General features: G+C 43.9%; 4 non-coding genes across 4 annotated transcripts; all 4 read right to left on the bottom strand.

Annotated features, from left to right (window-relative positions):
• Positions 1-31: 31 nt before the first annotated feature.
• trnap-ugg (transfer RNA proline (anticodon UGG)) lies at positions 32-103 on the bottom strand. Its single transcript has one exon. It is a non-coding gene; the product is annotated as a tRNA-Pro (tRNA).
• Positions 104-4,409: 4,306 nt separating this feature from the next.
• trnap-ugg (transfer RNA proline (anticodon UGG)) lies at positions 4,410-4,481 on the bottom strand. The gene has a single exon. It is a non-coding gene; the product is annotated as a tRNA-Pro (tRNA).
• Positions 4,482-5,509: 1,028 nt separating this feature from the next.
• trnap-cgg (transfer RNA proline (anticodon CGG)) lies at positions 5,510-5,581 on the bottom strand. The gene has a single exon. It is a non-coding gene; the product is annotated as a tRNA-Pro (tRNA).
• A 998-nt stretch (positions 5,582-6,579) lies between these two features.
• On the bottom strand, positions 6,580-6,651 carry trnap-cgg (transfer RNA proline (anticodon CGG)). Its single transcript has one exon. It is a non-coding gene; the product is annotated as a tRNA-Pro (tRNA).
• Between the last annotated feature and the right edge of the window lie 19,165 nt (positions 6,652-25,816).

The raw sequence follows: 25,816 nt of genomic DNA, 5'->3' as shown, positions 1-25,816 counted from the left end.
AGGATCCACTTATATTATCCGCACTGCACAAGGGCTCGTCCGGGATTTGAACCCGGGACCTCTCGCACCCAAAGCGAGAATCATACCCCTAGACCAACGAGCCCCTCATGCTGTCAGCTTTTACACGGTGTGTGTGATGAAAATCATAGTCTTTCAATTTCATGATTTTGCTTAGCAGCAGAAAATCTCACCGTGCACTTTTTGTACACAGTTCTGTACATTCCTTTCTGAACAGCCACGTTTTTAACATAACAGTCAGAAAATCATGCTTAAAATGACAGCAGGAAGACACAGTTCCTTTTATCTTTGATGGGTTTGGATATGCTGATTTCCATAGAGTCTTGGTCATGCAAGAAGCACATGAATGTTACATCTAGTAAAGCTGAAGTGTCATGAGGAACATTGCTGTTCTACGCTCAATGTCCATAGATGATTTTCTTATCGATTTTTACAAATGTTTGAGAAGATTGCTCTTTTACTGTCGATGTATATTGAAGATCCCCATCAGTTTGCAGAATGCATTTGACACGTCAGGACAAGAGTTTTCTCTTTCATCGTTTTCCTGTCGGGTTTTGCAAATGTTTTGCGAGATTGCTCATTTATAATTCACTGGTCAACAGTGAAAAAAAGGTCTAACTTTTTATAGCTGATCTAGGATAATTTTAATGCGCTAAATCCAAAAATCACATTGGTTTTGCGCTACCAGGTCAACTTTTTCATCTATTGTCGAAATTAGATAAACTGATGCCATGCAAAGCATTACGTAAACTACATTGTGTGCGTGCGTGTGTGTTTCTCATTTATAGGCCTATACTTAAAATTTTGTTGCTGCATATTACAAATATTGTTATTTAGAGTTTCAAAGTTAATGAGATGGCATCATTAAGAAGATCTTGCAGAAATAAGCCTGATGTCTTTTGTTACATTTGCGGCGAATACACTCTTGTTCATAACAGGAAACCAATCACAAGTTTCGTAAAGCGTGCATACCTTGCTTATTTCAGTATGGCACTAGGTGACCAAGACAAAGCTTGGGCACCACACATGGTATGCAAAAACTGCACTGAGTATCTGCGTCAGTGGACCAAGGGTCATAAGAGTTGTCTGAAGTTTGGAATACCCATGGTCTGGAGGGAGCCGAGAAACCATGGCACTGATTGCTACTTTTGCGCTATTGATGTGACTGGGATAAACAGAAAAAACCGGAACAACCTGACATATCCTGATCTTGAATCAGCACGTCGTCCTGTAGCTCATTGCGATGAAATCCCAATACCTGTCTTTGGAGAACTTCCTGTAATTAGCGACCAAGACTCTCCCAGTGTTGAAGAAGATGAAGAAGAATATGTGGTTGATGAAAGCGGTGCGCCAAAGCTTTTCTCTCAAATGGAGCTTAATGATCTAGTTCGTGATCTCAGCTTGTCAAAATCATCTGCCGAACTATTAGCATCCAGATTAAAGGACAAAAACTTACTCTCAGACAGCGTTTGCATCACATTCTACCGCAACAGACATCAAGACTACCTATGTTATTTCTCTCAAGAGAAGGATTTGGTGTACTGTTCAGATATTGCACAACTTCTACACAAGCTTGGAGTGCCACAATACGAACCCACAGATTGGAGACTGTTCATTGACAGCAGCAAGCGATCACTGAAATGTGTTTTGCTGCACAATGGCAACCTCTATGCCTCTGTACCCCTCGCACACTCGACTACACTGAAGGAGAAGTATGAAGCAGTGAAGTACGTTTTGGAGAAAATTTGCTATGATCAGCATCACTGGTATATTTGTGTTGACTTAAAGATGGGGAACTTTTTTGTTGGGACAGCAGTCGGGGTTTACCAAGTACCGTTGCTTCCTTTGCATGTGGGACAATAGGGACAGAACTCATCATTACATACAAAAGGACTGGCCTGAACGGGAGGAATTGGTGCCTTGCAGAGCAAAGAACGTCATCAACAACCCTCTGGTGGACAGAGATAAGATACTCTTCCTACCACTGCACATCAAACTTGGTTTGATTAAGCAGTTCACCAAAGCATTGGACAAAGCTGGTGGCTGCTTCATTTACTTGTGCCAGGCTTTTCCAGGATTGACCATTGAGAAGTTAAAGGCTGGCATCTTTGACGGTCCTCAAATCCGTCAGCTCATCACAGATCCTCAGTTCGAAAAGTCAATGAACGAAGTGGAGCTGGAAGCGTGGAAGGCTTTTGTTATGGTTGTGAAAAACTTTCTGGGCAACAATAAGGCCCCTAACTACGCGGAACTTGTCACGAATATGTTGACTGCTTTCAGGAACCTCAGATGCAACATGAGCATCAAGATGCATTACTTATACTCACATATGGATCGGTTTCTGGAAAATCTTGGATCTATGAGTGATGAACAGGGCGAGCGTTTCCATCAGGAGATGAAGGAGATGGAGAACAGGTACCAAGGTCGGTGGGATGCATTAATGATGGCGGACTACTGTTGGAATCTGACTAGAGACATATCCCTGCCGCTGGACATTCCAGAACTTCAAGGAAAAGGAAATTTAAGCCCCAAGTTTTGAACAGTGATGATTGAACATACAATTTGCATATATAAAGTTAATTTTGTGGTAAATTAAAATTTTTCGAGACAGAAAATCGCACTATTTTAAAATCAACTTAGCTGAAAAACCTGACCTGATCTACAAAAACTGATGCCATATTCGTGTTCTGTGGGCCAGAAATATGTTAAATCAGCAGAAATATATTAGACAACTCACAAAATTTTTTTTTTGTAACCCAGTGTAATCAATGTCCATTGAAGATTGCAATCACTTCCAGAAGTTACTTGCCTCATCTGCACAAAGTCCTTCTGCATGTGTGGACACTATGTTTGAGCTTTATCTTTGAGGTGTTGGGTTTTGCAAAGACTCGAGCAGATTGCTCTTTTACGGTCAATGTCCATTGAAGATCACAATCGATTGCCGAAGGTGGGCCTGCTAAATTCTGCCAATATGTATCTGTCTGCTGAAATCACTACGACAATGCACTTGCAAATGTAAAGGGAAATTTACGTGAAACAAAAGCAAAAACAGTGAAGTTGAAAATCATGCCATCTGTGTCATTTAGTAGGGAAGGAGTGACAGGCAGAGGTTAAATGAGCACAAGCTAGACTAGTATGTATCACTGCATCGGTTCTCATAGAATTTTGACTTTGGTTATCTCCTACTTGGTCACTAGTTATCATGGTATAAGGTACTGAGCATCAGCAGGTAGGTTGGGAAAGCCTACCACACAAACTAAGGGATCCCCTTATATTAACCGCACTATACATGGGCTCGTCGGGGATTTCAACCCAGGACCTCTCGCACCAAAAGCAAGAATCATACCCCTAGACCAACGAGCTCCTTATCCTGTCAGCTGTCACACGGTGTGTGTGATGAAAATCATAGTTTTTCAATTTCATGAATTTGCTTGGCAACAGAAAATTTCACCGTGCACTTTTTGTACACAGTTGTGTACATTCCTTTCTGAACAGCCACGTTTTCAACATAACAGTCAGAAAACCATGCTTAAAATGACAGCAGGAAGACACAGTTCCTTTTATCTTTGATGGGTTTGGATATGCTGATTTCCATAGAGTCTTGGTCATGCAAGAAGCACATGAATGTTACATCTAGTAAAGCTGAAGTGCCATGAGGAACATTGCTGTTCTACGCTCAATGTCCATAGATCATTTTCTTATCGATTTTTACAAATGTTTGAGAAGATTGCTCTTTTACTGTCGATGTATATTGAATATCCCCATCAGTTTGCAGAATGCATTTGACACGTCAGGACAAGAGTTTTCTCTTTCATCGTTTTCCTGTCGGGTTTTGCAAATGTTTTGCGAGATTACTCATTTACAATCAATGTCCATTGAAGATTGCAATCACTTCCAGAAGTTACTTGCCTCATCTGCACAAGGTCCTTCTGCATGTGTGGACACTATGTTTGAGCTTTATCTTTGAGGTGTTGGGTTTTGCAAAGACTCGAGCAGATTGCTCTTTTACGGTCAATGTCCATTGAAGATCACAATCGATTGCCGAAGGTGGGTCTGCTAAATTCTGCCAATATGTATCTGTCTGCTGAAATCACTACGACAATGCACTTGCAAATGTAAAGGGAAATTGACGTGACACAAAAGCAAAAAGAGTGAAGTTGAAAATCATGCCATCTCTGTCATTTAGTAGGGAAGGAGTGACAGGCAGAGGTTAAATGAGCACAAGCTAGACTAGTATGTATCACAGCATCGGTTCTCATATAATTTTGACTTTGGTTATCTCCTACTTGGTCACTAGTTATCGTGGTATAAGGAACTGAGCACCAGCAGGTAGGTTGGGAAAGCCTACCACACAAACTAAAGGATCCACTTATATTATCCGCACTGCACAAGGGCTCGTCCGGGATTTGAACCCGGGACCTCTCGCACCCAAAGTGAGAATCATACCCCTAGACCAACGAGCCCCTCATGCTGTCAGCTTTTACACGGTGTGTGTGATGAAAATCATAGTCTTTCAATTTCATGATTTTGCTTAGCAGCAGAAAATCTCACCGTGCACTTTTTGTACACAGTTCTGTACATTCCTTTCTGAACAGCCACGTTTTTAACATAACAGTCAGAAAATCATGCTCTAAATGACAGCAGGAAGACACAGTTCCTTTTATCTTTGATGGGTTTGGATATGCTGATTTCCATAGAGTCTTGGTCATGCAAGAAGCACATGAATGTTACATCTAGTAAAGCTGAAGTGTCATGAGGAACATTGCTGTTCTACGCTCAATGTCCATAGATGATTTTCTTATCGATTTTTACAAATGTTTGAGAAGATTGCTCTTTTACTGTCGATGTATATTGAAGATCCCCATCAGTTTGCAGAATGCATTTGACACGTCAGGACAAGAGTTTTCTCTTTCATCGTTTTCCTGTCGGGTTTTGCAAATGTTTTGCGAGATTGCTCATTTATAATCAATGTCCATTGAAGATTGCAATCACTTCCAGAAGTTACTTGCCTCATCTGCACAAAGCCCTTCTGCATGTGTGGACACTATGTTGGAGCTTTATCTTTGAGGTGTTGGGTTTTGCAAAGACTCGAGCAGATTGCTCTTTTACGGTCAATGTCCATTGAAGATCACAATCGATTGCCGAAGGTGGGCCTGCTAAATTCTGCCAATATGTATCTGTCTGCTGAAATCACTACGACAATGCACTTGCAAATGTAAAGGGAAATTGACGTGACACAAAAGCAAAAAGAGTGAAGTTGAAAATCATGCCATTTGTGTCATTCAGTAGGGACGGAGTGACAGGCAGAGGTTAAATGAACACAAGCTAGACTAGTATGTATCACTGCATCGGTTCTCATAGAATTTTGACTTTGGTTATCTCCTACTTGGTCACTAGTTATCGTGGTATAAGGTACTTAGCATCAGCAGGTAGGTTGGGAAAGCCTACCACACAAACTAAGGGATCCCCTTATATTAACCGCACTATACATGGGCTCATCCGGGATTTGAACCCGGGACCTCTCGCACCCGAAGCGAGAATCATACCCCTAGACCAACGAGCCACTCATGCTGTCAGCTCTTACACGGTGTGTGTGATAAAAATCATAGTTTTTCAATTTCATGATTTTGCTTGGCAGCAGAAAATTTCACCGTGCACTTTTTGTACACAGTTGTGTACATTCCTTTCTGAACAGCCACGTTTTCAACATAACAGTCAGAAAATCATACTTAAAATGACAGCAGGAAGACACAGTTCTTTTTATCTTTGATGGGTTTGGATATGCTGTTTTCCATAGTCTTGGTCATGCAAGAAGCACATGAATGTTACATCTAGTAAAGCTGAAGTGCCATGAGGAACATTGCTGTTCTACGCTCAATGTCCATAGATCATTTTCTTATCGACTTTTACAAATGTTTGAGAAAATTCCTCTTTTACTGTCAATGTGTATTGAATATCCCCATCAGTTTGCAGAATGCATTTGACACGTCAGGACAAGAGTTTTCTCTTTGATCGTTTTCCTGTCGGGTTTTGCAAATGTTTTGCGAGATTGCTCATTTACAATCAATGTCCTTTGAAAATTGCAATCACTTCCAGAAGTTACTTGCCTCATCTGCACAAGGTCCTTCTGCATGTGTGGACACTATGTTTGAGCTCTATCTTTGAGGTGTTGGGTTTTGCAAAGACTCGAGCAGATTGCTCTTTTACGGTCAATGTCCATTGAAGATCACAATCGATTGCCGAAGGTGGGTCTGCTAAATTCTGCCAATATGTATCTGTCTGCTGAAATCACTACGACAATGCACTTGCAAATGTAAAGGGAAATTGACGTGAAACAAAAGCAAAAAGAGTGAAGTTTAAAATCATGCCATTTGTGTCATTTAGTAGGGAAGGAGTGACAGGCAGAGGTTAAATGAGCACAAGCTAGACTTGTATGTATCACAGCATTGATTGTCATATAATTTTGTCTTTGTTTGTCTAAGATACTATTCACCAGCAGATAGGTTTGGATAGCCTACCACACAAACTAAGAAATCCCCATTTATTTACCGCACTGCACACGGGCTCGTCCGGGATTTGCACCCGGGACCTCTCGCACCCTAAGCGAGAATCATACCCCTAGACCAACAAGCCCCTCATGCTGTCAGCTCTTACACGGTGTGTGGGATAAAAATCAGAGTTTTTCAATTTCATGATTTTGCTTGGCAGCAGAAAATTTCACCGTGCACTTTTTGTACACAGTTGTTTACATTCCTTTCTGAACAGCCATGTTTTCAACATAACAGCCAGAAAATCATGCTTTTAAATATATCATATAATATTAAAATTTACCTTTGATTATGAACACTTTTACCCGCAATACATTCGGGTATTACGGTATTTTACCATCTACATTCTCCCCTCCATGATCGCCCCGAACCCTGGCAAATAATATGTTGATTGCAAATAATGTGTCAGCATACAATGTTTACAAAACTTTCCAGGGTTATATGTATTTATGTTTACATCAGCTCAGTACTTTAACCTATATTCTGCTTATTTCATAGAAAAAAGTCAATTTTTACCTCAGTGGAAATCCAAACTTCTGAACTGCCTCACGGAAGAAAGACAGTGTTGTAGAAGCCAGATTGTTGTTTGACACACCAAGATACATTATCTACATTAATAAACATATCTTTAAAAAACATCATACCTCTTTTCCATTTTCATTGTTAGAAAGTATTATGATAAGTATAAAAAATTGTTGCCTAAAAGGTAAGTTATTTCAATGCTTCTTCTGTTGGTATGTGTTTTAAGAAGTTTATGAATCAAAATAACTACCGTTCACTAATTCATCACTCTTCTAGTTTAATTAAGCAGTGTCTTTTTCTTTACCTTCCTGGAGAAGCCATCGATACCTCCAAATATCACAATGTTATACCTTGAAAAAGTACATTTCTGTCACATATACTGTACTGAATTGAGCAAACAGTATATAATAAATGCAATGTTTATGTTTAACTTACCGTATCAGCTTGTGGTTTGTGTCAATGTGCATCAGGGACTTTGGGCTGGGGACAGAGTATGTCCTCCTAACCACACATCCCAACTGTGACATCCTGAACACAATGCTTGCAGTGTCAACTCGATGCATTGAAGAACGAACTCTGTCCCATTGTACCCGATGACCTTGTGCTCTCAGCAGACCCATCATCATTCTGTAACCTGCATTCGGATTGCTTGTGTGGATTGTTGCCACGAGTGAGTCTAGCTCTGCATCTGTTATGTTGCTGTAGGTTGCCTTCACAGACAATCCCCATTCCACCATGCGTCTATGAATTGTGAACTTGGACACCCCTAGCAACCTTGCAATACATGCCACAGGCAATCCTAAAGTAATTAGTTGGGATACAGAGTTCTTAGAAATTACAATCCGCGGACGGCCATTGTTTCCTTTCTCCTGGGAAACCATGATGTGTGGATCCATGTTAGTGCTGCTTACAACCATCTGATGTACCTGATAAAGTGCATCATACAGTTCATGTGGAATGGGTACCTGATTTGAGATGGCACTAAAAATTACCAGCTCCTGAGAACATGTAAATTCCAAGAAGTCATGGTCAAGAGGAACACGTTCCAGCCAAAGTGACAGATGGGTATATACTGTAGCCGTTGTAATAAATGGTTCAACAACAGTTCCTGAAAGATAATAATTAGTGCTGTCAAACGATTAAAATTTTTAATCAGATTAATCACAGGGTTGCTGTGGATTAATTTAGATTAATCACGATTAAATATCATTAATTTTTAATCTATATTAATCACAATTCATTTTGCATGAGCAAACAGACTCAAGAAAAAATGGAATATACACTCACCTAAAGGATTATTAGGAATACCTGTTCAATTTCTCATTAATGCAATTATCTAATCAACCAATCACATGGCAGTTGCTTCAATGCATTTAAGGGTGTGGTCCTGGTCAAGACAATCTCCTGAACTCCAAACTGAATGTCAGAATGGGAAAGAAAGGTGATTTAAGCAATTTTGAGCGTGGCATGGTTGTTGGTGCCAGACGGGCCGGTCTGAGTATTTCACAATCTGCTCAGTTACTGGGATTTTCACGCACAACCATTTCTAGGGTTTACAAAGAATGGTGTGCAAAGGGAAAAACATCCAGTATGCGGCAGTCCTGTGGGCGAAAATGCCTTGTTGATGATAGAGGTCAGAGGAGAATGGGCCGACTGATTGAAGCTGATAGAAGAGCAACTTTGATTGAAATAACCACTCGTTACAACCGAGGTATGCAGCAAAGCATTTGTGAAGCCACAACACGCACAACCTTGAGGCGGATGGGCTACAACAGCAGAAGACCCCACTGGGTACCTGTCACGCCCCGCTCCGTCCGCTCCTAGTGTGTGCCACGCCCCCTCATTATCCATGTGTGCTTTCCTGATTGTGCCCAGCTGTTTCCTGTTTCGTTTGCCTAGTCTTGTGTATTTAGTCCGTGTCTTAGTCGATGTACCCCAGACTGGTCATTGTATTGTCATGTGTAGTGTCTCGTTGGAGGTCCGTGCCTGTCCATCCCTCCGAATAAACCCCGTTACCCTGACTGCCTGGCTTCGCTCGCCTGCTTCCTGCTCGCCCTCCCCGCGAAGCGTGACAGAATGACCAGTCTCATACACACGCTCAGCGCTACCGGGGAAAACCTCCCCGTAGACGAAGAGGTCGTTTGGTGGACCAACATGCTGGAGCTTCAGGGGGATCCAGTGGCCCGCCCGCTAGTGGAGAGATGTTGGGTGCTCCTGAGACGAAGGCATAAGATTGGTGAGGAGCAGCTGCGTGACAAGGTGGGAGAACACCTTAAGCGGCTGAGGGAGAGAGCGGCAGTCTGGCTGTCCCCCTTGGGGTACACCTCCTGGGAGCCGCCCCCCGACTCACCACCTGCCTCCATCCCGGTTGCTAGCAAGCCGGAAAGGGCTCCAGCCTCGACCACTCCGCGAAAGACGCCTCTTCAGCGGCGCACAACTGAGCGCAACGCGGCTACGGCCGCTCAGTTCCCCAGCACTGGGGAGCTGCCTGGGGGAAGACCTCAGGAGAAGGACCTACCCTGGGTCCTAGAGAGCCCCGCTCTTCCTAGAAGGAAGAGGCGCAGGGGGAAAAAGAGAGCCAACCCGACGCTCTTCCTGGGAGCGTGCTCCCTTCTCCCCGCCTGGGAAGACGCCACGGATGCCGCCCTTAAAGGGATAGTCCCGGGCGTATCTATGCCGGACCTGCTGGCTCCGGATCTGCCCGCGGCTGCGCTGCCTGCTGCTGTCGCCGCCGATCTGCCCGCGGCTGCGCTGTCTGCTGCCGCCGCCGATCTGCCCGCGACTACGCCTGCTGCTGCCGCCGCCGATCTGCCCGCGGCTGCGCTGCCTGCTGCCGCCGCCGATCTGCCCGCGGCTGCGCTGCCTGCTGCCGCCACCGATCTGCCTGCGGCTGCGCTGCCTGCTGCCGCCACCGATCTGCCCGCGGCTGCGCTGCCTGCTGCTGATGCCGCCGCTCTGCCCGCGGCACCGCCTGCTGCTGATGCCGCCGCTCTGCCCGCGGCACCGCCTGCTGCTGATGCCGCCGCTCTGCCCGCGGCACCGCCTGACCCGCCTGTCCTGCCTGACCCGCCTGTCCTGCCTGACCCGCTTGTCCTGCCTGCTGCAGCTGCCGCCGCTCTGCCCGCGGCACCGCCTGCTGCAGCTTCCGCCGCTTTGCCTGTCCTGCCTGTCCCGCCTGACCCGCCTGCTCTGCCTGCAGCTGCCACCACTCTGGCTGCGGCACCCGCCGCGGCGCCCCCTGCTGGCCGCGGGATGGTGGCGCCCGCGACGGCGCCCCCTGCTGGCCGCGTGATGGCGGCGCCCCCTGCTGGCCGCGTGATGGCGGCGCCCGCTGCGGCGCCCCCTGCTGGCCGCGTGATGGCGGCGCCCGTCCTGCCGGCACCTGAACTGCCCGTCTTGCCTGTCCTGCCGGCACCTGAACTGCCCGTCTTGCCTGTCCTGCCCGGCCAGCCCTGCTCCTGCTCGCCTGTCCTGTCGGCGCCTAAACGGCCTGAGGTGGCCGCGGTTGCGCCCCCTGCTGGCCGCGTGCTGGCGGCGCCCGCCGAGGCGCCCCCTGCTGGCCGCGTGCTGGTGGCGCCCGCCGAGGCGCCTGCAGTGGCCCCTGCTCTGCCTGCAGCGCCCCCTGCTGGTCGCGTGCTGGCGGCGCCCGCTGAGGCGCCCCCTGCGGACCGTATGCCCGAGGCGCCTGCAGTGGTCCCTGCTCTGCCTGCAGCACCCCCTGCTGGCCACGCACCTGACCTGTCCGTTTCGCCTGTCCTGCCGGCACCTGAACTGCCCGTCTCGCCTGTCCTGCCGGCACCTGAACTGCCTGTCCTGCCGGCACCTGAACTGCCTGTCTCGCCTGTCCTGCCGGCTCTTGACCTGCCTGTCTCGCCTGTCCTGCCGGCTCTTGAACTGCCTGTCTCGCCTGTCCTGCCGGCACCCGAACTGCCTGAGGTGGCTGCGGTTGCGCCCCCTGTTGGCCGTGTGATGGCGGCGCCCGCTGTGGCGCTCCCTGCTGGTCGCGTGCTGGCGGCGCCCGCCGAGGCGCCCCCTGCTGACCGGACGCCCGAGGCGCCTGTCCAGGCGGCCCCTGCTGGTCGCACGCCTGCAGCTGCCTCCGCTCTTCCTGAGGTGCCCGCTGAGGCGCCTCCTGCTGGCCACACGCCCGCGGCCCCGTCCGAGGCCGCCTCTCCCGTCCTGCCCGCGGCCCCGTCCGAGGCCGCCTCTCCCGTCCTGCCCGCGGCCCCGTCCGAGGCCGCCTCTCCCGTCCTGCCCGCGGCCCCGTCCGAGGCCGCCTCTACCGTCCTGCCCGCGGCCCCGTCCGAGGCCGCCTCTCCCGTCCTGCCCGCGGCCCCGTCCGAGGCCGCCTCTCCCGTCCTGTCCGTGGCCCTGCCGGGGGCCGCCTCTCCCTTCCTGCCCGCGGCTCTGGCTGCCCCGCCTGCGGCCACGCCCGATGCTCCAGCTGCCCCGCTGGTTGTCTCCCTCCTGACTCCCTCGCCCTTACCCCGGCAAGGCCAACGCCCCCCAGGACCCCGCCTGTCAGTTTCCCGTAAGGGACGGGGACACAGGCGTCGGGCCCGGGTCCCGCCCGCCCTGCCCCCTGGCTCGCCCGTTCGGCCCCTGGCTGTGGCTCGCTGGCTGCCTGCGGGTCCTCCGGCTCGGGGTCGGCGGTCCCCTTCGGGTCTCCCCCTGGATCCTCGGTGCCGGTCCTCGGTCCCGCCTCCGGGTTCGTGTCGGCCGCCTCCGGGCCCCCCTGCTCCGGCTGGGCGTCGGACGGCGCCTTCGCCGGCTTCGGCTGCGCCTCCGCCTGCCGCGGCTTCCCCCGCCTGCCTGCCTTCACTGGTGTTCCCTCCTGCTCCCTCCGTGTCCCCTCCGTCACTCCCTCGTCCCGTTCCCTTGGCCCCTGGGTGGTCCCCTCCTGCTCCCTCCTCCCTCTCCCCTGCGGCCCCTCCGGCCGCTGCCCGTCGCCCGCCTGGGCTCCCTCGTGCTCCCCTTGTTCCTCCTCCCTTTCCGTTTGTCCCGCCTGTCTCTGCTCCTCGTCCCTCTCTGTCTCCTTTGTTCACTCCTGGCCCTTTTGTTCCGCCTTTCTCCCCTTCTTCTGTGTCTCCCTTCTTGGTCTGTCTGTCTGCGTTCCCTGTCCTCTGTCAGGTCCTGTCTTTCTTTTTGTCCTTGTTCTTGTTTTGTGTTTCGGTCCTGTTCCCCGTCCCTCGTTGACGTTTTGCTTTTTTGTCTTCCAGGTCCTGTTCCCCGGTTTCGTCCTGTCCGTCGCCTCCTCTCGGGCGCGCCCGGTGTGCGCGCCTTTGGGGGGGGGTTTTGTCACGCCCCGCTCCGTCCGCTCCTAGTGTGTGCCACGCCCCCTCATTATCCATGTGTGCTTTCCTGATTGTGCCCAGCTGTTTCCTGTTTCGTTTGCCTAGTCTTGTGTATTTAGTCCGTGTCTTAGTCGATGTACCCCAGACTGGTCATTGTATTGTCATGTGTAGTGTCTCGTTGGAGGTCCGTGCCTGTCCGTCCCTCCGAATAAACCCCGTTACCCTGACTGCCTGGCTTCGCTCGCCTGCTTCCTGCTCGCCCTCCCCGCGAAGCGTGACAGTACCACTCATCTCCACTACAAATAGGAAAAAGAGGCTACAATTTGCACGAGCTCACCAAAATTGGACAGTTGAAGACTGTAAAAATGTTGCCTGGTCTGATGAGTCTCGATTTCTGTTGAGACATTCAAATGGTAGAGTCAGAATTTGGCGTAAACAGAATGAGAACATGGATCCATCATGCCTTGTTACCACTGTGCAGGCTGGTGGTGGTGGTGTAATGGTGTGGGGGATGTTTTCTTGGCACACTTTAGGCCCCTTAGTGCCAATTGGGCATCGTTTAAATGCCACGGCCTACCTGAGCATTGTTTCTGACCATGTCCATTCCTTTATGACCACCATGTACCCATCCTCTGATGGCTACTTCCAGCAGGATAATGCACCATGTCACAAAGCTCGAATCATTTCAAATTGGTTTCTTGAACATGACAATGAGTTCACTGTACTACAATGGCCCCCACAGTCACCAGATCTCAACCCAATAGAGCATCTTTGGGATGTGGTGGAATGGGAGCTTCCTGGATGTGCATCCCACAAATCTCCATCAACTGCAAGATGCTATCCTATCAATATGGGCCAACATTTCTAAAGAATGCTTTCGGCACCTTGTTGAATCAATGCCATGTAGAATTAAGGCAGTTCTGAAGGCGAAAGGGGGTCAAACACCGTATTAGTATGGTGTTCCTAATAATCCTTTAGGTGAGTGTATATGCACTTAACATGTTTATTGAACATCTTGAACACGAGTCGGATGCATTCCATCTGCCTCAGAAGTGCAATACCATGGACCCATATCAAAAAGTAAAGATTTTTTGCTTAGCCGAACAACTTGTCGTATTTAAGGTACCTCAGTTTAAATGGTCTTTATCTGCGTTCACTTACAATTAGCACGAACTACCGTAAATCCGACAAATAATTCGACTAATCATGAAATCCAATTCTATCCCGGTTAATTGCCATTGTTAGCAATATCAGTTGATAACACATTACACGCCGTGCTTTATGTATAAAACACACATAGCAACACGTCCACAGATAAGTTGGACGGTATAGTGTGTGCGACCGATTTAATGAGCCACAAATGAGAAGTAGTGCTTAAACAGTATAAAACTACAACTTTCCCTTCTGTTGATAAAAGGCGCAGCCATCTCAGATTTTGAACTTGGGATCCTCTGTGCTGCTCCAAGATATTTCTCGGATCTCTGAGAAATGGGAGTGCGCATGTTGTCACTTCCGGCTTCAAAACTCGGAATATGAGTTCCCAGGGCAAATGGAATGCACCAAAACTGCCCAAAATGGGTTGACAGGGATTTTGAGTCATTCTGCGCTGCAGATGGGTTAATTGCGTTAAAATTTTTTAATCAGATTAATCACAATGATGGATTAATCCGCGTTAACCCATTAATTTGGACAGCCCTAATAATAATATTAATATATTAATTGAAACAATTACATTACATTACAATTATTTTACATTTCAATAATATTAAAGTTATACATACATTTTAACTATACATCTAAAACAATTAGTATTATTAAGCTGTAGTATTTTAAACAGGTAAAGGCATGGTATGTCCCTTTAAAAAACAGCATATGCTGGCTAGATAGGTTTTGAAATATGGTTTAAGCTGGTAATGTGCTGGTCCTGAGCAGGAGCACTTTGCTTAGGGCCATCTCAGGACCAGCACATGGCCAGTTTAAAACAGCTAAGGACCAGCACATGAGCATCCTAAACCATCTTATGACCAGCACATTACCAGCATAAATCAGGTTTCAAAACCTACCTAACCAGCATATGCAGGTTTTTTTTTTGTCAACAGTGGTGGTAGCTAGTAAAAGGATATCACATCGCGGCACTCTGGAATACTTAATTATGATGTGTAATAAACAGGCTACTGTACAGTAAATCGGCCATTTATGTGATAACACCTTGAGGTAAAACTTAAATTTGGAGCTAAAAACCTTGTCGATTATTTTAAAATTTTCACTGTAAGTTACATTGTCCATTGAATATTTAATATTATCAGAGAAACTGCCTAGAATGATGAATTATGTTCGTTTAGAACTACATGTGGCAAAACGTTAACGTTAAGTGGGGTCCCACTTTGTGTACTTACATGTTTTTACATTGTACTCATTAGTAGCCTAATATACAGAATATCACTCAAGGAAAACGTAATAAGTATTTTATTCTTTAGAACGGTTATAGAAAAATATAAAAAAAAAAAAAAAACTTACTCTCGGATTGTTCGATACAGCCATCGCGATCTATCGACAACGACGACAACCGCCACCACCACCAAAACGGCGCGAGCTGCTCTGTGTAGTGACGTCATCGCGCACAAAACGTCCCACTTCATTGGCTGGCTCCAACCAATTAAACGACATTGCTGCGCTTTTACTGATATATAAAAACCAGTAAAACTAATGATATTTCATAAAAATATTTTCCAAGCGTTTTAAAAAAATAGCTGATACATATGCATACAAATGTTTGCATTGTGGCTGGCGTTGTTCATTGGTGAGGCATCGACCAATAAAATTACTTCATTCCCACCCCAGCCCCGCCCCCGACTCTGCTCTCTCAAGTTTGCATTTACAAGTGCACGAGTGAGTTTTGCTACAGGAATATCGCAAAAAGAGTAGCAAAAGTCAAAGCGCTAGGATTTGAGGTTGTACTGCCAGATCTGAGAGGTTGTGAGTGCCGACTTGTGGTTGTACAGCGAAACTGAAGTAAAGCGCAAAGATAAATGTGTAGTACACAATTGTGCCTGTCATTTTGTTTATGCGAATGACACTTTACACATTTGTAACTATTAATCTGCAACTTCGAATTCAAAACACAGGTGTTCTGAGTATTGACTGTGTCTGCAAATCGATAGATTCAGCTTTTCACATCAGAGCTGTGAGTATAAATTTCAACTTACAAATACAAATATTAATTTTACAAGTTCTCACATTCAAATTAGCAAGCTCTTGAGTTTTGCTACTGTTTTACCTTCATAAGAGGTGGTTATTAAACGTACAATTACAACTTTCCTCAACACAGTGTCAGACTAGCCGTCTGTGCTCAGCCATCCCCTCTCCCTGCTCCTTCTCCAACAGCTAGGTTCAGGTTCGAAGGTCACTATCCATTTTCATCCAATAAACTCACAGAAATTAACATAAAAATATTTAAGCATACAAACAAAATTCAGGTCATGACAAAATAAACATTTTGGCACAGTACATTCAAAAACCACTTTTATACATTTTGTAACATTTTTCAATAACACAGAAACAAAATAAATTATAGCACAGGGATACACTTGGATTTGTATTATTATTATTAGAATTACGTCTGTTATTGAAGTAACGACAGTGGTTACCCCCTTGTCCCTAACATCACAGTAAAACTGAGCCAAGGCAAAAACAAGACAAAACATGGAAGACACTGTTAGTGCTCCATAAGGTAAGATTTGTCTTTAAATAGCAATGGTTAATTGCTGGCTTATCAGGAGGTTTACATGTTGTTGTCTTCTAATGTATGTGTATAAATATACACACCATTTGTGGATTTTAATTGTCTCTGAAATAGGTATGTGCAGAATTTCGTTGAATTTAATCGAATTACACAAGTTCAACTGAAAGAAACTTTACTGACAGCCCTGACTAAGATTTTCAGAGTAAAGGGTGCCAAGGCTACACAGGAATTGAATACTCTTTTGGAACACTTGGATGAACAAGTACCCTAGACTATGCTTAGTATTGGTTGATCTGAAAATTGGTTTTGAAATTTAGCATCATTTTCAGAGCACTGTGATTTCTGTAGTTTTAAGCTGTTAAACTGATGAACAAGTGTGTAGTCTTTCTTAGTGTGATCTATAGGGGGTAGTTGGGGTCTTTATTAAGGTGCACATTGTGCTTGAATACATGCTTGCATTACAGGAGCACGCAGAATGGAGTGGCTCTTGGTGATTGTGATACAAACCTACTAAGTTTAAAAAGTACATTCGGAATGAAGTCACACATACTCTACATCAGAGGTCACTAACTGGTGGGCCGTGGTCCGGGTTCGGACCCAGAAGCTGTCCTATACGGACCGAGACCGATAGCCAAAACAGAAAGTTATACTGTAACTTAAAACCTGACAGGGCACTTCTGTTTTAACCGGTGCAGCTTTGTAGGCTTTGTAGTGGTTTCGGACCGGAGTAAAGTCAGCAGTGGGTTCGATATTTGCCAGACAGACAGATTTGCCTCTATTTTCTCTATTAAACCATAACAAGTTCTAGCAATTTCCACATTCACAGAATCGAGTATGTTTCTGAAATTACATGAACACCTTGGTTATTCAATTGCTACCGCCAATAAATTGTGAAAATGCAAAATACTCCAGCTCCTCTTCAGAATTCACACACTCGCTTCACTTTTGACAGTAAGCGACGTTTCAAAATAAAAGTCCTACATGGAATACTATAAAATAATGTCTTTTAGCTTGTAATCAAACAACATGTGTAAATATATGTATATCATGCACTTTGACACTTGTGAAACCTGTAAATAATTTGTGAAATTACCTGATATCCCTTATTTCCTTTGGTTTCTATGGAGGTGGAATACACAGCAACCTATTGGTCCCAAACAAAAGACTCCATAAACTTAATTTAAGGGCACATGTCAGCCTAGACATATCATGCACTTTGACACTTGTGAAACCTATAGATAATTTGTGAAATTAACTGATATGCCAAATATCCATTGTTTTTGGTGCAGTTGGGACATAGACAAAGAAAAGACAAAGAACCCAGCAACTGAATTTCAGCCTGTGGTTCAAGAACATGAGTAAAGCTACACATATCATGCACATTAGCACTTGTGCAACCTGTAAACAATTTGTGAAATTAACTGATATGCCTCATATACATTGTGTTTTTTTCCACCCTGTTATTGATAGACTCAGAACAAATCATTTGAAAAGGTGCAAATTGTTTAAAAATTCCAAATGTCCAGTTGTTTTAATTACTGATAGGAATTGCAGAAACCATAACACAAACACACATTAAAGTTACTCTTGGGGGCTTACGGTCATGGTCTTTTTTTGTCCATCCTGCCATGTTCCTGTTTTTGAGGTTTCTGCTGACCTTCCTGTTTTTTCTACTTTGGTTTCTTACCATTCGCATGTGTCCCTCATCTGGTCCTCATTTCCCCCCAACTATTAGAACCCCCTTATGTGACATTCCTTAGTTCAGTCATTGTTGATGTTTGCCCCTGTATTGGTCAGTGATGGTGTCGCTCTGTTCCCCACTGCAATTAGTGTGTCCTCTACCACATTGACCTGAACTCTGCCCCTACTTTAGATTAGCCTACAGACTCTCTTTATTGTACCTCCCAGACTCCTGTTTTGACCCCTTGTGGTCCTTTTGTTTCTGCTTGTTTGTTTGTTTGTGTTCCAATAAACCCCTTCAGTTCAGTTGTCCCTCCTTACTGTGAGACTTAGGCAACATTGCGTATTATATTATACAACCCCAATTCCAATGATGTTGGGACGGTGTGCAAATTGTAAATAAAAACAGAATGCAATGATATAGAAATCTCATAGACCCATATTTTATTCATAACAAAACATAGAAAACACATCAAATGTTTAATCTGAGAAAATGTATCATTTTAAGGAAAAGATAATGTAATTTTGAATGTCATGGCATCAACACGTCTCAAAAAAGTTGGGACAAGGCCATGTTTACCCCTGGGTGGCACACTGTAAAAAGTAATACCTAGATCTAACTTATAAAAAGTGAGGCAAGTGGCTGCATTGGATGTTTTAAGTTGAGTCAACTTGCAGCCTTTTTTAAGTGTAATAAACACTAACATTACTTAATACAAACACAACAAAATCAAGTTGAGTTAACTAATAGTACTAGTATTGCTCAGTTAGATAAACCTACTTTTATTGGTACAGGTAACATTTATGGGTTGCTACAAGTAACCTGTACTCATTTTAATTAGGTTTTATGAACTTTATTTTCTTAGTAAAATTAACCTAATCATATGTGAATAAACATTTTAATTGAGTCCTTCCTATAACTTCAGAAAAAAATCTAAATGGCTATATAGTCTAAGTACTACAGTGATTAACTTTACATAAACAGACTTTGTCAATAACAATTACAAATTAAATTGAAGAAGAAAAAGATGGGAAGATAGATTGAAGACAATAACATTTATTCAATGTCAACCAGTGTCACTTTTAACAGGGACTACAAAACAGCCAATAAATGTGGCCACAAATGTACACAATAAGTGTATTAAGTGTATTTTCAACTTGTTCTGAACAGTAAAGTGAAATATCCAAACTGCCCAATCTGCAATGTTTAGATAAAGGTAAATGTGAGCCATAACATCACATTGTACCACACTGGAACTGCAATGTCAAAAATGATTACAGTATTTCTATATTTTGACCAAATATTATTTTTAAGAACTACCAAATTGTGCACACAACACTGTTGAGTATTTACCTCATGAGGTAATAATCGGCACAGGACAAAGGCCAAAGTCCACATTAATTAAGGCACTGAACAATGAACAAAAAAAGGAAAATAACCATGTAAATTATATTTAGGGTGACCACCTAATACATGTCAGGAGGGACACTATGAGCTACAACAGGATTTGTAAACCACCATTTCATACATTTCAATTAAAAGGACCAGGATTTCACTTAAGCACTGGGTTCTTGCCGTATGCTGATTGGTCAGTCTCCTATAATCATGCATATGTGTCAGTAATGTTAATGCGAAACAGCTGGATGAGTCTTTCAATCTAGGAACTAACCAAACATTTTAGCAGAGCACAGAACCCTTTCAGCTTTAAAGTAGTTCGTAAAAGCTGAAGTAGCTCATAGTGTCCCTCCTGACATGGATTAGGTGGTCACCCTAATTATATTACCTGAGCAACTTGTACCTGTCAAATGAGTCTTAAGGTCAAAAACAAACAAAAGAAATCTGTAAGAGTAATTATTTCAAAGCAAAATACTGGTAAAATTCAGAGACAACTATTTATATCACCCTGAAGATTATCAAATTATCTGATTATGTTACAGTACGTTTCTGTTGGCATTTAGCAAACTCACCTACCAAAGTGATTGCATTTTTTCAAATGATGGCAAACAATGCCAGATGCCACTGAGAAATAATCTAAGACAACTTGGTAAGGAGATTTGCATACTTGGATGATGGCTTAGGACGCATGGGGTCCAATCCCACAAAGAGCCTCTGATATATCTCAAAAGTATACACCATTTTTGAGGGATACTCAAGGTCGAGGGCATAGGTAAGTCCAAACAGGAGGCAGCATGCTTTCGACAGGTTTGGCACACCTCTGACCACGGGCTGTCCTTCTATGATGATCCCAATCGTGTCGGGCTGATGGCACATGTAAATTTTCAGTGGGCAACTGCCAAGCTCAGCGTGCACCTCTGTGTCATCGCGACTCTATTGGTGGAGACAAAAAAAGAATCAAGAGTTTGGTCAGACAAACAGGTAATGAGATGAATATATGTGCCTCACAATACAGTATGAATACATACAGACAGAAAAATAGACAAGTAGCTTTAAGCCCAATACATATGTGGTGGACACTGATGAGGTCTTCCTGTCTCTCCCCCATGTACTCAATCAGGCATCTCAGGACCACTTCTCTCCTTTTCTCCACAGAGGCAGATGGATCCTGTTAAAAAGTAAAATCTGATCAAAATTCACAGCCTGATGTCAGATTGCTGTTAAAGGTCCTACTATACATACACCACTGTACTATAAGATATCACGCTATCACCAGCATCTCAAAAAAACAAAACAAAAAAAGCATATGTGCATGTTGTTTACTCAAACAGCGCTCCAGAATCCTGTCAAATTCCAGCTCGTTTTGCCTGTTGTCCATAAAACACCATAGCTTCCCAGACAGCAATTCCCTCTGTCCCGGATCCGTCCTCGAAAAGTCACACGGCAACAATTGCAGACTTGCTTGTGGCTCTTGGTAAGTGCATTATAAAACTATATTAAGGTTGGCATCATGTTAGTCTGTTAAATATTCCTGTGAAACATTAAGTTTTCTACCTTAGTTTACACTGACTGACATTATGACAACCTTAGACGTTTTAGTCAGACGGGGTAACAGGGTGAGCTAACAGCTATAGCTGATAGTCCTACCCATGCGATTAAAAAACGTACAGTAACTATAATGTGAAAAGGCTTAAAGTAAGAATTAGCGATTGTGGTGAAAGCTTGTTAACAAATAACATTTCCGCAAAACTATACTACATGCCCGTCCATTGTGTGTTAAATCTTAGCCAATGTTGCTAACTAACGCTCGTCGCTCGTCGCTTTGGCCGGTGTTAGAAGTTTGTGTGGATGTTAAGTGGAATGAGATGCCGGCAGTATTTTTGTACGTCTGTGTAAAATTCTAATGAGTTCAGTGTCACCAACCTGTCAGTAAATATTATCTATGGTCATTACATGCCTGTTTGTGTCTTCCAGTTCATTCTTCTGGTTAGCATGCAAACCTTAAAATTACTTAAAATTAGCAGGCCCAGTTGATGCGAATTTCGTTTAGTTAAATGTTAATATAACATTTATTGCTAGTGTTAGCATAAAATCTTTTCAGATTTAATTTTGATGGTGTTTGAATGAATATGTTTATTTAGATTTAAAATTTATCTATGAGGTGAAACATTAAGTGTTTCTTCCCGCTTTTTTCAGTTTCTTACTTTTAGTTCATTTCAAATTCAGATTCTCATTGAAATTTTGCAGCAGTGTTAGTGCAGGGTTACTGAGTCTTTTTGAGTAGCTAAATGTCTCCTGTTTCTCTGAACTGTGCCCCTTAAGTTTGGTAACCAGCTATATCACATACATACAATTCACATTTTGAGACACAGAATGCACCTGTACCCTGATTTTGAAACTTGATGCTTGACCTTCATTTCCACCTGATGCCCTGTCGAATAACACATTAAGATTTAGAAATGACACTCTACAGGCACCAGCAGCATCATCCAGCACAGATGTTGAATTCCTTTCCTCCTCTATTGCACAGTCTGAAAACTGTGTTCCCAGTAGGGCTGCGCGATATGGACTGAAAATCAAATCTCAATATTTTGAGCTGAACCGCGATATACGATATATATCTCAATATTGTTTTCCCATAAAGTAATAACAAACAGACAGTGCCAAGTCAGAGCCAAATGTCCTCAGTGTACAGATAGCTGTACATGTACATGAAAAAATGGCTCAAAAATGTTGATTTGTCCTACCTTACTGCATTTCGACAGATATATCTATTGATCGGTGCTACCTTACCAAAAATATTATTGTCATTTTTATGGGCTGAAACTGAAAGCGGATAATCCACAATGTTTAAAAAACACGAACTAATGTAATGTAAGCAGGCATTGCAAGTCTGAAATACGTTATAAGATTAAGTGTTAAAACATGTCAGGTAATTTGACATACAGCATAGTAAATCAGCGTGATGCTGATAGTAAAGTATGATCAATGTATTTAATAAAATATTTAAAATGTATAAACATTGAAAATGCAGAAATAAACCATAACTCCAGGTAGGATAGATCAATGGGTGATTCTTCAAGCATGAGAAAAGGGGCTTGATTTCATTGTGTGCATACGCAGTACCCAAAGGTAGGATGTTTCCATAGGTTAGGATGAAATGTTAGAACACCGGCATATATTATTTTACCAACCAGGGGGGTATTTCACTAAGCAGGATTTCTTGCTTAGCCGGATAACTTGTTGGATTTATGGTAATCTGGGCTAAATTAACTATATAAGGGCGCTTTTCCACCGCACAAAGTACGGTACTTTTGGTACTTTCGCTTTTCCATTGACTTCCGGTCGAGTACCAGTACCGAAATCTCGAGTACCGAAAGTGCCAAACCAGTTGGGGTACTCCTTTGGTACTTCGGTACTTTGGGGTGGGACTGTATTTGCTGTCGATTGGTTATGCAAATAGCATGCCGCTGAAACACAAAATACAACCGCCATCTTTTGAAACACACAGCGAACAGAGCGATCACAGCGAGAAACAAAATAAAAAGCAGTAGAAACAAAAATATAAAAAAGTAAAATGGAAGGATGAACAAACGAGGAAACGCAGGCTTTAATCGCCATATGGTCGGATGAACAGATCCAGTGGGATTTGGATGGCACGACTCGAAATAAAAAAGTTTTTGCCGTTCCCGGCAATTCAGTTTCCCTACTGTATATGTTTCCCCTGTCACGCGCTGATTTGTACAATTTAGCTGTTGTTTTCATGTCTTTTTACGAAGCTCTTGAGGTAAACAGGCCATATATTAATTTTAAAACATCACATCCCTTTTCTATGTTTTTTGTTTTTACAGATAATAAATGAAATTACTTAATTCTGTGGATAGAGATATTTCTTGATGAAAACGGTATAGTATTGCTTATAAGACTATATTATGCGTGACGATCTACTGTATTCACATGTAATAATGTACCTGAGTGATTTTCAGACATTTCACATACCTCTTTGCTTTAATATTAGGGGAAACATTATTTCCTGATAGACAGGAGAAACATAGGGAAACTGAATTGCCCGGAACACCGTAATACCAAGCCGCTTGGAAGAAATGGGGCACACGCGAAACACCGAACAATGCCGCTTGAAAATCAAAAAACATAATTAAATAATTTGTTTGCTTTCAAAAGACTGAATTAGCAGTAAGTTAATTCTTACTGCTTTGATCAGCTTAGCCAAAGTAAGTGTACCTACGTAAATGTAATTGATGGCAGCATGATTAGGATTTTACTAAATCTTATACTGTGATAGAAGCTGTCATAACAATAAACCGCATTTTCCAGCCTCAACTGTTAGTTTTAATTTTGGGCTGTCAGTCAGGGGCGGTCACTGATGATGTCATTTGGCACCGGTACCATTTTTTACGCCAGTGGAAAACCGACATGAAAGAAGTACCAAACTTTCGGCACTTCATGGAAGTACCGAAAGTACCAAAAGTACGGTACCTGGTGCGGTGGAAAAACGCCCTAATTGTCCACTTAAATGTAGCTCAGACTACCTTAACTCTGACAAGTTATGCGGCTAAACAAGAAATCCTGCTTTGTGAAATAACCCCCGGCTCCTCTTCGCTAACTTGTCTGCTGTCTGTGCCTGTCTCCATGTTGTCGCTGAATGCAGGACTTATGAGTGAGTGAGTGGGAGGGGTGGGTTGTGTTCGGAGATGGAGAGGGGTGGAGCAGGGTGCAGTTTTGTAAGAGACAGACAGGGTGAGGAGAAATAGGTGAAGTGATGGCGCTATGAATATAATTTTAAAGCAACAAACTATATCGATATATCGTGGAAAAACCCAATATATATCGCCCAGCCCTAGTTCCCTGTTTACTTCCACTGACCTGCTACTTCCTACTCTTCAGTGACAGGCCAAGTAAGATACCACCCCACACACAAACACACACACACACAATGTACACTCACCTAAAGGATTATTAGGAACACCATACTAATACAGTGTTTGACCCCCTTTTGCCTTCAGAACTGCCTTAATTCTACGTGGCATTGATTCAACAAGGTGCTGAAAGCATTCTTTAGAAATGTTGACCCATATTGATAGGATAGCATCTTGCAGTTGATGGAGATTTGTGGGGTGCACATCCAGGGCACGAAGCTCCCGTTCCACCACATCCCAAAGATGCTCTATTGGGTTGAGATCTGGTGACTGTGGGGGCCATTGTAGTACAGTGAACTCATTGTCATGTTCAAGAAACCAATTTGAAATGATTCGATCTTTGTGACATGGTGCATTATCCTGCTGGAAGTAGCCATCAGAGGATGGGTACATGATGGTCATAAAGGGATGGACATGGTCAGAAACAATACTATCAGCTTGAATCAGTCGGCCCATTCTCCTCTGACCTCTAGCATCAACAAGGCATTTTCGCCCACAGGACTGCCGCATACTGGATGTTTTTCCCTTTGCACACCATTCTTTGTAAACCCTAGAAATGGTTGTGCGTGAAAATCCCAGTAACTGAGCAGATTGTGAAATACTCAGACCGGCCCGTCTGGCACCAACAACCATGCCACGCTCAAAATTGCTTAAATCACCTTTCTTTCCCATTCTGACATTCAGTTTGGAGTTCAGGAGATTGTCTTGACCAGGACCACACCCCTAAATGCATTGAAGCAACTGCCATGTGATTGGTTGATTAGATAATTGCATTAATGAGAAATTGAACAGGCGTTCCTAATAATCCTTTAGGTGAGTGTATATTCAGAGATTAGTAAATGTACCTTTCCTTTTTTATGTTCACAGACCTGTACCTGCTTCTGCTGGCTTCAACTTTTGGTCACCTGTTTTTCATTTAATCACCCAAACTGTCATGTAAGTTGACTTATTTTCAATGTCTTGCATTTGACACTTGGTCTCCGCACACACATAAATTCGTTAATAAATTTTTTTGTAATTATTTCTCCTTTTATTTTCCTGCAAATTTAACAGCTCGTGCAAGATGGATTCAAGGGAAACGCTCCTCTCTGGGGCTGCCATTAGATGGAGAGCACGTAGAGATGTTGCGAGATGACTTGAACAAATTAGGGATATGCACCAAGAAAGCTTTGCTTCTCAGTGTTGGATTTGGGAAAGTGTAGAGGAAGGGCAGAGTGGATCTAGGGAAAGGCCAGCTAACACAGTCTTGGAGAATAGGGAGTGTGACATGGAGGAGAGGGAAGAGATTAGGAATGAAAGGTTGCTAGAGGAGGACATTGTTGTGGACACATCACATTTTGACCAGCAGACCTTTATGACGGATCTGCCTAAGGAAGAGTCTGACTCAGACCAAGATTTAGATTAGATGGTGGATCAGCCCTGTAACCTAGGTGACAGTCTTCATAACTGGTATTACGCTGCTATCTACAACACGTAACAACACCACCGGGTCCCTAGAAGAAAACCAACTCACTACAGTCCATGTCCACCAGTGCTGTGCAATTTATTGTGTTTCTCCCGCTAACATAAACCTACACATATAGGAAATAAAAGTCAAACTATAACTCCAGGGGTAAGCCAGGCCAAAATAACAAACATAATCCCAAAATGTCTCCACCCCAACACACACTCAATACTTA

This window comes from Paramormyrops kingsleyae, chromosome 5, assembly GCF_048594095.1.
Source record: "Paramormyrops kingsleyae isolate MSU_618 chromosome 5, PKINGS_0.4, whole genome shotgun sequence".
NCBI lineage: Eukaryota > Metazoa > Chordata > Actinopteri > Osteoglossiformes > Mormyridae > Paramormyrops > Paramormyrops kingsleyae.
The sequence above is the reverse complement of the archived record's forward strand: the minus strand, read 5'-3'. Positions and strand labels throughout refer to the sequence as shown.